The sequence below is a fragment of the Triticum urartu genome, chromosome 7, assembly GCF_003073215.2.
Source record: "Triticum urartu cultivar G1812 chromosome 7, Tu2.1, whole genome shotgun sequence".
Classification (NCBI taxonomy): domain Eukaryota; kingdom Viridiplantae; phylum Streptophyta; class Magnoliopsida; order Poales; family Poaceae; genus Triticum; species Triticum urartu.
The window spans coordinates 517535150-517544013 of NC_053028.1; the positions used below are offsets into that span (position 1 = coordinate 517535150).

At 45.3% G+C, this 8864-nt stretch overlaps 1 long non-coding RNA gene across 4 annotated transcripts; it reads right to left on the reverse strand.

The window, feature by feature from the left end:
• Positions 1–246: 246 nt before the first annotated feature.
• Positions 247–4328, reverse strand: LOC125522920. 4 transcript variants are annotated; one of them, XR_007290039.1, is made up of 7 exons: positions 3694–4328; positions 3469–3595; positions 2475–2543; positions 1569–1703; positions 1010–1180; positions 779–920; positions 247–638 (listed from the first exon to the last, which is right to left on the reverse strand). It is a non-coding gene; the product is annotated as an uncharacterized LOC125522920 (long non-coding RNA). The 4 variants fall into 4 exon arrangements; XR_007290038.1 differs by having other exon boundaries at positions 1560–1703; XR_007290037.1 differs by having other exon boundaries at positions 1487–1703.
• Positions 4329–8864: the final 4536 nt, after the last annotated feature.

The window sequence follows — 8864 nt, forward strand, 5'->3', positions numbered from 1 at the left end:
ACTTTTACCATTTTGAATTTTTTATGGTATTTTTTGTTTGAGCTTTTTTTCCAAACTTATGTGGGATGTCGTGTTCAACTTTTTTCTGTACTTATATGCTATCAATAATAGAACATTTCTCATACATATATGCTAGTAGAACATTTCCCATAGAATTTTTTGTCCATTCATGGACATCAACCAAAATAGGCAGGAGAGAGCACTATCGAACTGATCATTGTTTTCGACCGAACTATTGTGTTCTTCTTTTCCAAGAACTGATCATGTAATACATATTGAACGGCCACACATGTATGATATAATGAACTGTAGGGCCTTAAAAGTGTAATTGCAGTACATCTATAAAGCTTCATAAGATCACATGAAGCCTTTGTCAAATGAAATATACAAAATACTGACAAAACTTCACACTTTTGCATGAAGGGCATACTTCCAAACATGCTCGACGACACCCATTGAAATTGCGCAATTCACGGGTGGGAGCAAGCAGCAACTTTGAAGTATGCAAATTGGAAAGCTCATAAAGTAAAACATGGCATCTTGTTTTTTCCAGAAAAACCACAGGAGCGCATCCGCATAGTTATTCATCTCCATATCAATAATACTTGGCCACCAAAAACCCGACAAATTGTTTTTTCCTGAAAACACACAACCCATTTTTGGAATGCATCAGTACAAGCTGACATTTTCAATTTTCAGAAGCAATCAAACTTGCTAATTAGTACTCATGTACTTATTGGGACCAGATATATCCTAATATTAGTACTCATGTACTTACTGCGGCCTGCACTCAGCTCCTTGAGCGACCGGCCACAAAACAAGAAGTTGTATTGTTAAGCGGGAGGTCCTCAACCCCGTGACTCCTCCAGCAGGCTTTGATATACCCAGAATGCATCTTCCTCGTCAATCCAATTCATGTACTGTGAACAGAGGAAGGAAGGATCGGCAAGTTAAATGTTTTCAGGCACTAAGGATCCAAGAAGTTCAAAACTAGAGGAAAGGCTCTCACCTCCACCAAGTGCAGTAGCTGAGCCATGCTGCAGCAGGAGAGCGATGACGTGCTCGAATGGGCATTGCTGGTGAGAACCAGCGGGAATCAGGTCGCTGTTTTTGCGATGAACCGCCTGCGGAGGTGGCGTTGAACGGCCTGCTGTGGTGGCTGTGATCGGCTAGGGCGCTCCTAAAGAAATGCCAACATAAAAAAAAACCTTAGTGTTACAAGAGATAATACAAGCAAAGATGCATTCCAGTTATACGAGCAAATGAAAAGAAATTCAGCCATACAAGCCTAATGAGTTATTTTTGTTTGTATGGCCCAAAAAGAAATGAATAATCACATGTAATTTCCAGAAAGGGAAGAACATTTTGAACTCTTTCGCAAATATATGTGATAAACAGATACAACGTATCCATTGAACTGATATTTTTTTCTCAATGAACTTTTCTGATATAGGAACTAGAATTTGTACCAATAGTTTATATTTACCATGTCAAAAGCAAACAACATGCATATATATGATCTGCTAGTCAACACATCAACAAGCACGACACCAACATACAACAACAACCAGTCATGGTGCCTTGACCTGGCCTCCTTCAACCTATGATCTGACGTCGTTGGTTCATTGTCCTTTCCATCAGTGGCAATGCCCCTGAACTTGGTGTAGACTGGTAGTAGAACTTACTAGCCCTCCACACTTGCACTGAAGACATTTAAACACAAACACGAAATGAACCTACTAGCATTTATTTTGTAAACTTTTCTCAAGGTACACATGTTTCCCTACATTTGCAAGTGGATTTTCTTCTTTCTTTTATCAGATAACTTGCACATATAGATCTTCTTTACAAAATTATACAAATCATGGCAGCATTATCATGCTGAGATGAGTTATCTAATAGATCATGGCAGCATTATCATGTATTTATGAGACTACAATATCTAACCATCAAGCCTGAGCATTATCATGCGCATTGTCTTGTACTACAATATCAAGTAATACTACATTTTTCATCAACTCGATATTCATCAGTACTAGTATGACTAGACAATAAGTTGAGATTAGTAGCAGCACACGCAAGATGTGCACTCCTGAAAATAAAGTGTACGAACTTTCTTAGTGACTGTAATTGAACTTTCAAGCACATTTTTCTGTAAAATTTACTTTTTAACCGAATTGAACTCTATTTTGTAGGCGAACCTTCCCTGTAGATGCACACGAACTTAATTTTGTGTTTGCACCTGGGCTACCAACATGAATAAGCTATGATGACAGAAGAGTTGTATAAACTCCACAAATAACAAGAATCTTTTCTGTCAAATGGATCATACAAAATATTAACCAAAAATCATTTGTATACACATTATCCCGATATCCCATAAGCCATTTTGTGTACAACATCATTATCAGGCATAACCACAAGCACCTGTTTGTGCTATAGGAAGATGGAAGCACAGAATAAATTTGACTTACCAACGGGAAGTAGATGTACTGAAAAGCATCCAGAAGATGAACTTGTGAACCTTGCTTTTTTGCTGCATCCTGCAAAAAATAGTAAGTTGAATTATTAGTAGTGATCCATTGATAATAGTTCAATCCCACCTTATGCTTGAGCGCACTAGAACTGACAACAAACCAATGTTCAATCAAAAGTTCAACTAGGCCGAAACTCGAAACAGGACAAACCGGTAGTTGATAGGCAACACTACATTGTTCTCTAACACTCACAGGGAGAAGAAATTAGACAGCATCGACAGCAAAAGAGGACACTAGTGAGCCGTGAAAGAAAAAAAACATCCAGAAAATGACCGTTCTCCTAGGTTGAAATCAGGGTGTACGTGTTTTCAAAAAATAGGAGAGGTTGAACTGACTTTCTAAGTACGGTGGAATTGAAGGAACTGGTTTTCAGAAATAGGAGGTGGATTGAACTGAAGGCGCTGGTGAGGGCGTTCGAGAACGGGTGGACGCGATGGTGGGGGCGCAGGCCGCCATGGACGACTATAGTTGAAATGATAAGAGGGTAGGAGCTATGTCACGAGATCCTTCACCATTGCTCAACATCACCAACATGTGTTCTGAACACTCATAGTCGAAACAAGTAACATGTAGTACTGTTCATAAAATTAAGTGCAGATAACTTGTCATTCATTTTATTTTTAGAAGGTTTAGATGCCTATGACTCTAGCACTGGGTGTACCTAAAATAATGGTGATTTTCATTTGACTCCAGAGCAACAAACGATGCTTGTTGATCATACCATTCTTATGCTTCAACTTCTTTAGTGATCATGTTCGTGTGTTTCTGGTTACTGTGAAATCCATGTTGTTGCTTGACAACAAAACAAAGCATGATTTATTTCAGCGAAGCAAAAGTTGGCTAGAGATTTTTTTCTTTCCTTGCATCTAGACATATTTATAACTACCTATAACATGGGATATTCTATCAGATGCAGAGCTTTGCAGTTTACCTGATGATGAAATAGTAAGCCTGTTGAACAGAAAATCACACCAAATGTGAACTGATAATCACACAAAAGGTGAACACCTTCAATAAATGAACTCTACTAGATCACTTAGCTCTTTCTTTGACACCTCCTAGTGCAATCGAAAATAGCATCGATGTTAGAGCTAAGGACTGAGGTAAATTTTGGTGAAAGCCGGGCACGAATCACTTGACACGGGCAAGCACGTACCTCAGCCTGGTCATCTTGTACAGGTGAACGGACAGGGGTGGTGGCTGTGAACGGCCAGATCGCTTCGGCGGCGGAGCCCCACCGGGAGGAGATGGCGTGGTGGTGTGGGAGCGAGGGTAGATGGGGCGCTGCGGCGGCCGGAGCTTAGGGATATACGTGCGGCGCGGCGGCCGAAGCTGGGGAAGATAGGGGCGGGGCGGCTATGGAAGCAGGGAGGAGATGGGAGCGAGCGACGGTGAGTGCGGGAGGAAGGTCGGGGTGGCGGCGCGCATGCCGGGAGGGGGAAGGGGGTGGGGGCGTGCTTGGAGGAGGGAGGAGCGGAGACGGAGGCACGCATGCTAGGAGGAGGAAGGATGCATGGGGACGGCAGCGCGCGTGCTAGGAGGAGGATGGAGCCATGGAGGCGCGGAGCGGCGGCGCGCATGGCAGGAGGAGGAAGCATGCGCGGGAGCGGCTGCGCGCATGGCTGAGATGGGGAAGAGGAGCGGGGCCGGTGGCGCGCGGCGCGCTTGGCCAGGAGGAGGAAGAGCGGGGCCGCCGGCGTACTATGACGAGAAATGCGGCCACGGGTTTGGGGGAATCCAGAGATTGAGGGAGGAGGTCGTGGGAGAGTGGTGGGCTTTTGTTTCTGTTCGGGCCGGTTTTGTGCAAATGACAATCGTGCCTTATAGGGCCGACGAGTAACTGAATAATATTCTATTACTAGTAACAGAATAGCTTTTATATATATATATATATATATATATATATATATATATAATTAATGATACTATTCATCACCCAGGGTGCAAAATTATTTATTCTTCACCCAAGATAATCTTAGGATTATTTTATAATTAAATTACGTTTGGAATTCAAATAGTTACATTTATATTGATTCACTATGTAAAATTTGGCACAAGAAAATAAAAATATAGGTCATAAGACAAGAAAATTTGCAATTTATGTGTATTTTACACTATGTTTTTACGTTTGTAATTTTACATAATATAAAATACTTTTTATGATGATTATATATTTTCTTACGGCCTCTTTTTATGTTGGAAATAAGACAAAACTTACGGAACGTAAAATTACGGTGCATAGATGGTAAAATAGAGAGGGGTGAAGAATAATTATTTCTCACCCAGGGTGACGAATAGCGCGACCATATGTCATATACTACGAATAGCGCGACCATATATATAGGGAAGATCCATCCTACCACCCAGTGGTAATTACCCCACATATGTCATATACTACTATATGGTATTATATATACTAATTTATCATTATAAATATGTTCATATATTATATATAACATATTTCAAAGTGAGTTACATGAAAAAATTACGAGTCGACCCATGATTTTTATTAAATTTGTGAAATATGTATATATTTGTACCAAAAAGGGCATACCCAAAATACGATGCATAGTACCTAAAAAGTAGTATATATACTACCTAAACATTCGTATATACTACATACTACATGTACATACTCTCTGATTTGATAGATACTACATACAACATACAAAACTGAAGTGGTGGTAACTACTATCGTGGATCTAAGACTAACAGTAGAATGGGGGTAGGTATGAGGAGGCAAGATCCTAGCTATGGAGTAGTTGTACACACGAGTTTACGAGTTCAGGCCCTTCTCGAAGGAAGTAACAGCCCTACGTGTCGGTGCCCTGAGGCGGTCGACTGGATTATATGCGTGTGTGAGTTTACAAAAGATGCGAACCCCTGTCCTGGAGGAGGGGGTGGCTTATATAGAGTGCGACAGGACCCCAACTCCCCTCCATTACGCGGGGTTCAATGTACATAAAGAAGGAGCATTACAGGTAACATCTGTATTAAAGTGCTATAAATTATAGTTAAGTCTATGAGTAAACACCCGACCGTTGCTGTGTAGAGTGACTTTAGATCTTCCGTTTGTCGAGTGATTTCTGTGACGGTCGAGTGACATTGATTCTTCCGAGTGGAATGTCTCTGGTCGAGTGGATAATGGTACCCTTTGAATACTTCTGGCTTTAGGGTGATGTCCTTGGGGAGGGTGTCTAGGTCAGGCCTATGACCCTACCCCAAGTGCATAGCTTCATCATTAGCCCTCGAATGGTTCGAGGCTTGAGTGGAGAAGGAGTCGAGAATTCCTCCGATTCAATTTTTGTGCTCTGGGAGTGACTTATTGCGACCAAGCGAACAACCATGATGATCTCAACTCCTTTTCAGTTGCCTTGATCCATTCTTGAATCTGCCGAGTGAACTTTATTATGATGTCTCGAGTACTGATATGGAGAAGATATTCCGTCTGACAGATTGCCTTGCTGCGTGCGGATATCGTGGGATTTGGTTTTGGGGAAGTGCGCGGGACGGGGGAGGCCGCAGTAATCGGAAGGGATTAGGTGTGGCCGCCTCGATCACCGCGCCACCTTTTTCGCCATGTACCTCGCGCGTGACTGTTGCGGGATTTGATTGGGTCGTCCGGACCCACAGGTCAGCCACTCGGAAGCGGCCCTATATAAGGCGTCGGGGCGGGGTTTTCTTTGAACAGTGTGTCTTCGTTCTTCTCTTTCTCTCTCAGTTTTCTCCGTTGCATCTGCTCCTGCTCCAACGCCGCCGCCCCGTTCGAGCTCTACTCGCTGCAATGGGGAAGGAGAAGATGGTGGCATTGGAGCGCGCGAAGAAGGCGACGGCGAAGGCGAAGGGGAAGAAGTCCGGCCGAGGCAGATCTTCCTTGAGGTCCGGCCTGCCGCCGGGCTGGATCCAGGGCGACTGGATTCGCTCGACGATCCGTCAGGACGACATCGACGACCTGGTCGAAGGGGGACTGATCCCCCACGAATCAGCGCGACTCCCGGGGAACGAGACCGAGCCGCAGCCGCAGGAGGGTGAGCGCGTTCTCCTCGCTACTCACGTCGACCGCGGGTTTTCCTTGCCTCCCCACCCTTTCTTTTGAGGTTTCTTGAACTTCTTTGGGGCGCAACTCCACCACTTTACCCCAAACACCATCATGTATCTTGCTGCTTTTGTGTCCATGTGTGAGAGCTTCCTGGGCTGTCGGCCACACCGGGGCCTCTTCAAACACATATTCACGTGCCGTTCTCAGTCGGTCAAGAAGGTCAACCCGAGTGACGAGAAGACGCAAGTGATTCAGATGTGCAGGGGTCTTGGGATTCAGATGAGGGGGAAAAGTACTTTCCCAGCCATGATCCTTCCCGAGTCGGTCCGAGGGTGGCAGTCGACCTGGTTCTACTGCAAGGACCAGCCGACTCTGGGTCAGTCGACTGGACTTCCCCCCTTTTCCATGGCCTGAGTGGAGAAGCCTTCTGCTTTGAAAGTGACCCCAGAGGAGAAGGTGCAAGTGAAAGTGCTGGTTGAGTGAGTAGTTCAGCTTGTCCGTGATGGGGTAACCGGTATGGATCTGTTGGAGGTCTTCCTCAGGCGGCGCATCCAACCACTTCAAGCTCATGACCATCCGATGTGGATGTATTCGGGCACCGAGGACACCACTCGGATCCATCCAGAGGAAGTCGACAAAGATACGTTGGAAGGGTGGCTGAAGGGTATTACTGTCAACAAAGACAACCCCAGGGGATCCCGGAGGATTCCTCCACTCAACAACTCGTATGAAACCGACAAGGTATGACTCCAAATGGTCGAGTGTCTTCTTGATTTATCAAGTAGCTGTTTGCTGTCATCCGACTGACTCCTATCTTGGTTGTTGTCTTCCAGGCCCTAACTGAGATGTACTCGATGCCCAACGGGGACCAGGAGCAGGACCCAGAGGGAGAAGCGAGCGGAGGTGAAAGCAGCGAGTGGCACTCTGACGATGAAGAGGACGAGGATAGCGACGACTCGAGTGATGAAGAAGAGGTCGACTCTCCTCCTCGTAGGGAAAGGCGATCCAAGCTTTCTCACGATCCAGCAAGCGCCCGCGGCAAAGCGACCGCGCAAACTGGACAGTCATCGAAGCGCCCTCGGACGTCTTCTTCAGCGCCGACTGAAAAGGCGTCGAAGCAACCGAAAGCTATGCCGTCCAAACCGCCAAAAGCCTTGCGGAAGATCAAAGTGTCCATCCCCATTGCTTTCGGGTATTAGTTGGGCTTGATTTCTTGTTTTAGTATGAATCTGGATCTGAGTCGATTCATTTCGTCAGACATGACCGACTGGATTCTGAAATTTGTAGTGTTGCTACCTCTGGGACTTCCACCCGCCAGTATGAAGACGAGGACATGGAAGATGTGGTCACCTCCAACCCGGGTACAATCCTCGTGATCTTGTTCTCGATTGTATGGTCGATTAAATTCTGGTGACTTATCTAGGGTCGGCTGATTTCTTTGCAGCCCCTCCCAATGTCATTGAGCTTCCGGATGATGACGAGGACATGCCGCTGAGGGCTAGGAAGAAGAAGGCAACAGCTAGCAAGACATCCCAGTCGGAGCCGGTGGCGGAGCAGGTAGTTCAACGGCTCGAAGATGCGAGTAAGGTTTCTGTAACCTTTGCTGACCCAGTGTCGAGTGCGCGTCCTGTATCGTCGACTGCTCCAGAGCTTGTTTCAACCATCCAACTTCATGCCTCGGATCTCCAAGCCACTGCGTTTGGACCGTCCGTCCCCTTCTTTGCCACTCACCATGTTCCAGAAAGCCAGTCGGACGCCACTGCGGAGGCTATTCGTCAGGCTGGCATAATGATGGAGCGGGTGAAGGCGGTGCGTGAAAGCAATCAGGCTTCTTATGACGCCAGCGCGGCTCTTCGAGCCAATGTCCAGGTAAGTTAACTTTCTACTACTTGTTCTTTTAGGATATGCTACCCGAATATTTTCCTCACTACAACGGGAACCCCCCTTTAGCAACCCATTGATGCGTTGTTGTATGCCTGTATAAGCGTTGCTGATGTCTACACCAACGGATGAATATGCGTTGCCGTTGGTAGCGTTGGAAGGGTCTACAACAACGTATATACATGCATTGGTAAGTAATGTGCAGATGTGTTGCAAGACGGCAACGTAAAGAGTAAGAGTGAAACAACACTTCATATGCGTTGCTGAGTACCCTACACGTGAGGATTTTCAAATGGACAATTGCAACGACTACATAGCATAAGTTCAGCTACTCCAGGTACAGAGGGAGTAGACAATTAATGGTATTTTATACATTTCCATACAAAATTATTAGGTCAATTCCAATA